At 62.8% G+C, this 4,988-nt stretch overlaps 9 non-coding genes across 9 annotated transcripts; all 9 read left to right on the forward strand.

The window, feature by feature from the left end:
• The first annotated feature begins 216 nt into the window (after nucleotides 1–216).
• PHYSODRAFT_t1276 lies at nucleotides 217–287 on the forward strand. The gene has a single exon. It is a non-coding gene; the product is annotated as a tRNA-Phe (tRNA).
• A 496-nt stretch (nucleotides 288–783) lies between these two features.
• On the forward strand, nucleotides 784–856 carry PHYSODRAFT_t1277. The gene has a single exon. It is a non-coding gene; the product is annotated as a tRNA-Phe (tRNA).
• Nucleotides 857–1,351: 495 nt separating this feature from the next.
• PHYSODRAFT_t1278 lies at nucleotides 1,352–1,424 on the forward strand. Its single transcript has one exon. It is a non-coding gene; the product is annotated as a tRNA-Phe (tRNA).
• Nucleotides 1,425–1,919: 495 nt separating this feature from the next.
• On the forward strand, nucleotides 1,920–1,992 carry PHYSODRAFT_t1279. Its single transcript has one exon. It is a non-coding gene; the product is annotated as a tRNA-Phe (tRNA).
• Nucleotides 1,993–2,487: 495 nt separating this feature from the next.
• On the forward strand, nucleotides 2,488–2,560 carry PHYSODRAFT_t1280. Its single transcript has one exon. It is a non-coding gene; the product is annotated as a tRNA-Phe (tRNA).
• Nucleotides 2,561–3,055: 495 nt separating this feature from the next.
• On the forward strand, nucleotides 3,056–3,128 carry PHYSODRAFT_t1281. The gene has a single exon. It is a non-coding gene; the product is annotated as a tRNA-Phe (tRNA).
• Nucleotides 3,129–3,624: 496 nt separating this feature from the next.
• On the forward strand, nucleotides 3,625–3,695 carry PHYSODRAFT_t1282. The gene has a single exon. It is a non-coding gene; the product is annotated as a tRNA-Phe (tRNA).
• A 496-nt stretch (nucleotides 3,696–4,191) lies between these two features.
• PHYSODRAFT_t1283 lies at nucleotides 4,192–4,264 on the forward strand. The gene has a single exon. It is a non-coding gene; the product is annotated as a tRNA-Phe (tRNA).
• A 495-nt stretch (nucleotides 4,265–4,759) lies between these two features.
• Nucleotides 4,760–4,832, forward strand: PHYSODRAFT_t1284. The gene has a single exon. It is a non-coding gene; the product is annotated as a tRNA-Phe (tRNA).
• The last annotated feature ends 156 nt before the right edge of the window (nucleotides 4,833–4,988 follow it).

Here is a 4,988-nt window from a genome sequence, read left to right on the forward strand (position 1 = left end):
GGACGGCGTCAATAGTGCGTAGCGACGAGATACACTCGGCATGATCGGAGGTCTCGTTCGATGCGGGATGGCGTCGGAGCGGGGATCGGATTGGCCACGTAGGTAGAGGAGGGGACGGCGGCGGTGTGCGGGCAGCGTGTGTGGGCACGGGAAGCGTTGTGTTGTGCATGCGAGGGCGCAAAATTTTGGGGCAGGCGGGTAGGTTTGATTTTTGGCGCCTCGATAGCTCAGTTGGGAGAGCGTCATTGAAGATCTGAAGGTCCCTGGTTCGATCCCGGGTCGCGGCACTTTTGCGTCCTTTTGCTGTGCTCGCCGCACTCGTTTCTGCGGCTCTGCGGTGTCTGGCACGCTGCCTACCATGGCGTGCCCATCGTGCTCGCTGCTGTCGCGCTGTTTCTCACCCGTGACGACTCCTACTGACCGGCTGCAGTCGGTGTGGCTGGCCCCGGGCTCAAGCGAGCTGCGGGTCAATTTCGACCAGCGCTGTTTGGTGTTCCGACACGTCTATAGCTACGAACACGGCACCGAGTGGGCGGCAGGACGTGGTAGCCCGGGCCAATGCGCTCGGGACGGCGTTAATAGTGCGTAGCGACGAGATACACTCGGCATGATCGGAGGTCTCGTTCGATGCGGGATGGCGTCGGAGCGGGGATCGGATTGGCCACGTAGGTAGAGGAGGGGACGGCGGCGGTGTGCGGGCAGCGTGTGTGGGCACGGGAAGCGTTGTGTTGTGCATGCGAGGGCGCAAAATTTTGGGGCAGGCGGGTAGGTTTGACTTTTGGCGCCTCGATAGCTCAGTTGGGAGAGCGTCAGACTGAAGATCTGAAGGTCCCTGGTTCGATCCCGGGTCGCGGCACTTTTGCGTCCTTTTGCTGTGCTCGCCGCACTCGTTTCTGCGACTCTGCGGGTCTGACACGCTGCCTACCATGGCGTGCCCATCGTGCTCGCTGCTGTCGCGCTGTTTCTCACCCGTGACGACTCCTACTGACCGGCTGCAGTCGGTGTGGCTGGCCCCGGGCTCAAGCGAGCTGCGGGTCAATTTCGACCAGCGCTGTTTGGTGTTCCGACACGTCTATAGCTACGAACACGGCACCGAGTGGGCGGCAGGACGTGGTAGCCCGGGCCAATGCGCTCGGGACGGCGTCAATAGTGCGTAGCGACGAGATACACTCGGCATGATCGGAGGTCTCGTTCGATGCGGGATGGCGTCGGAGCGGGGATCGGATTGGCCACGTAGGTAGAGGAGGGGACGGCGGCGGTGTGCGGGCAGCGTGTGTGGGCACGGGAAGCGTTGTGTTGTGCATGCGAGGGCGCAAAATTTTGGGGCAGGCGGGTAGGTTTGACTTTTGGCGCCTCGATAGCTCAGTTGGGAGAGCGTCAGACTGAAGATCTGAAGGTCCCTGGTTCGATCCCGGGTCGCGGCACTTTTGCGTCCTTTTGCTGTGCTCGCCGCACTCGTTTCTGCGGCTCTGCGGGTCTGACACGCTGCCTACCATGGCGTGCCCATCGTGCTCGCTGCTGTCGCGCTGTTTCTCACCCGCGACGATTCCTACTGACCGGCTGCAGTCGGTGTGGCTGGCCCCGGGCTCAAGCGAGCTGCGGGTCAATTTCGACCAGCGCTGTTTGGTGTTCCGACACGTCTATAGCTACGAACACGGCACCGAGTGGGCGGCAGGACGTGGTAGCCCGGGCCAATGCGCTCGGGACGGCGTCAATAGTGCGTAGCGACGAGATACACTCGGCATGATCGGAGGTCTCGTTCGATGCGGGATGGCGTCGGAGCGGGGATCGGATTGGCCACGTAGGTAGAGGAGGGGACGGCGGCGGTGTGCGGGCAGCGTGTGTGGGCACGGGAAGCGTTGTGTTGTGCATGCGAGGGCGCAAAATTTTGGGGCAGGCGGGTAGGTTTGACTTTTGGCGCCTCGATAGCTCAGTTGGGAGAGCGTCAGACTGAAGATCTGAAGGTCCCTGGTTCGATCCCGGGTCGCGGCACTTTTGCGTCCTTTTGCTGTGCTCGCCGCACTCGTTTCTGCGGCTCTGCGGGTCTGACACGCTGCCTACCATGGCGTGCCCATCGTGCTCGCTGCTGTCGCGCTGTTTCTCACCCGCGACGATTCCTACTGACCGGCTGCAGTCGGTGTGGCTGGCCCCGGGCTCAAGCGAGCTGCGGGTCAATTTCGACCAGCGCTGTTTGGTGTTCCGACACGTCTATAGCTACGAACACGGCACCGAGTGGGCGGCAGGACGTGGTAGCCCGGGCCAATGCGCTCGGGACGGCGTCAATAGTGCGTAGCGACGAGATACACTCGGCATGATCGGAGGTCTCGTTCGATGCGGGATGGCGTCGGAGCGGGGATCGGATTGGCCACGTAGGTAGAGGAGGGGACGGCGGCGGTGTGCGGGCAGCGTGTGTGGGCACGGGAAGCGTTGTGTTGTGCATGCGAGGGCGCAAAATTTTGGGGCAGGCGGGTAGGTTTGACTTTTGGCGCCTCGATAGCTCAGTTGGGAGAGCGTCAGACTGAAGATCTGAAGGTCCCTGGTTCGATCCCGGGTCGCGGCACTTTTGCGTCCTTTTGCTGTGCTCGCCGCACTCGTTTCTGCGGCTCTGCGGGTCTGACACGCTGCCTACCATGGCGTGCCCATCGTGCTCGCTGCTGTCGCGCTATTTCTCACCCGTGACGACTCCTACTGACCGGCTGCAGTCAGTGTGGCTGGCCCCGGGCTCAAGCGAGCTGCGGGTCAATTTCGACCAGCGCTGTTTGGTGTTCCGACACGTGTATAGCTACGAACACGGCACCGAGTGGGCGGCAGGACGTGGTAGCCCGGGCCAATGCGCTCGGGACGGCGTCAATAGTGCGTAGCGACGAGATACACTCGGCATGATCGGAGGTCTCGTTCGATGCGGGATGGCGTCGGAGCGGGGATCGGATTGGCCACGTAGGTAGAGGAGGGGACGGCGGCGGTGTGCGGGCAGCGTGTGTGGGCACGGGAAGCGTTGTGTTGTGCATGCGAGGGCGCAAAATTTTGGGGCAGGCGGGTAGGTTTGACTTTTGGCGCCTCGATAGCTCAGTTGGGAGAGCGTCAGACTGAAGATCTGAAGGTCCCTGGTTCGATCCCGGGTCGCGGCACTTTTGCGTCCTTTTGCTGTGCTCGCCGCACTCGTTTCTGCGGCTCTGCGGTGTCTGGCACGCTGCCTACCATGGCGTGCCCATCGTGCTCGCTGCTGCCGCGCTGTTTCTCACCCGCGACGACTCCTACTGACCGGCTGCAGTCGGTGTGGCTGGCCCCGGGCTCAAGCGAGCTGCGGGTCAATTTCGACCAGCGCTGTTTGGTGTTCCGACACGTCTATAGCTACGAACACGGCACCGAGTGGGCGGCAGGACGTGGTAGCCCGGGCCAATGCGCTCGGGACGGCGTCAATAGTGCGTAGCGACGAGATACACTCGGCATGATCGGAGGTCTCGTTCGATGCGGGATGGCGTCGGAGCGGGGATCGGATTGGCCACGTAGGTAGAGGAGGGGACGGCGGCGGTGTGCGGGCAGCGTGTGTGGGCACGGGAAGCGTTGTGTTGTGCATGCGAGGGCGCAAAATTTTGGGGCAGGCGGGTAGGTTTGACTTTTGGCGCCTCGATAGCTCAGTTGGGAGAGCGTCACTGAAGATCTGAAGGTCCCTGGTTCGATCCCGGGTCGCGGCACTTTTGCGTCCTTTTGCTGTGCTCGCCGCACTCGTTTCTGCGGCTCTGCGGTGTCTGGCACGCTGCCTACCATGGCGTGCCCATCGTGCTCGCTGCTGCCGCGCTGTTTCTCACCCGCGACGACTCCTACTGACCGGCTGCAGTCGGTGTGGCTGGCCCCGGGCTCAAGCGAGCTGCGGGTCAATTTCGACCAGCGCTGTTTGGTGTTCCGACACGTGTATAGCTACGAACACGGCACCGAGTGGGCGGCAGGACGTGGTAGCCCGGGCCAATGCGCTCGGGACGGCGTCAATAGTGCGTAGCGACGAGATACACTCGGCATGATCGGAGGTCTCGTTCGATGCGGGATGGCGTCGGAGCGGGGATCGGATTGGCCACGTAGGTAGAGGAGGGGACGGCGGCGGTGTGCGGGCAGCGTGTGTGGGCACGGGAAGCGTTGTGTTGTGCATGCGAGGGCGCAAAATTTTGGGGCAGGCGGGTAGGTTTGATTTTTGGCGCCTCGATAGCTCAGTTGGGAGAGCGTCAGACTGAAGATCTGAAGGTCCCTGGTTCGATCCCGGGTCGCGGCACTTTTGCGTCCTTTTGCTGTGCTCGCCGCACTCGTTTCTGCGGCTCTGCGGGTCTGACACGCTGCCTACCATGGCGTGCCCATCGTGCTCGCTGCTGCCGCGCTGTTTCTCACCCGCGACGATTCCTACTGACCGGCTGCAGTCGGTGTGGCTGGCCCCGGGCTCAAGCGAGCTGCGGGTCAATTTCGACCAGCGCTGTTTGGTGTTCCGACACGTCTATAGCTACGAACACGGCACCGAGTGGGCGGCAGGACGTGGTAGCCCGGGCCAATGCGCTCGGGACGGCGTCAATAGTGCGTAGCGACGAGATACACTCGGCATGATCGGAGGTCTCGTTCGATGCGGGATGGCGTCGGAGCGGGGATCGGATTGGCCACGTAGGTAGAGGAGGGGACGGCGGCGGTGTGCGGGCAGCGTGTGTGGGCACGGGAAGCGTTGTGTTGTGCATGCGAGGGCGCAAAATTTTGGGGCAGGCGGGTAGGTTTGATTTTTGGCGCCTCGATAGCTCAGTTGGGAGAGCGTCAGACTGAAGATCTGAAGGTCCCTGGTTCGATCCCGGGTCGCGGCACTTTTGCGTCCTTTTGCTGTGCTCGCCGCACTCGTTTCTGCGGCTCTGCGGGTCTGACACGCTGCCTACCATGGCGTGCCCATCGTGCTCGCTGCTGTCGCGCTGTTTCTCACCCGTGACGATTCCTACTGACCGGCTGCAGTCGGTGTGGCTGGC

This window comes from Phytophthora sojae, assembly GCF_000149755.1.
Source record: "Phytophthora sojae unplaced genomic scaffold PHYSOscaffold_7, whole genome shotgun sequence".
Lineage (NCBI taxonomy): Eukaryota > Oomycota > Peronosporomycetes > Peronosporales > Peronosporaceae > Phytophthora > Phytophthora sojae.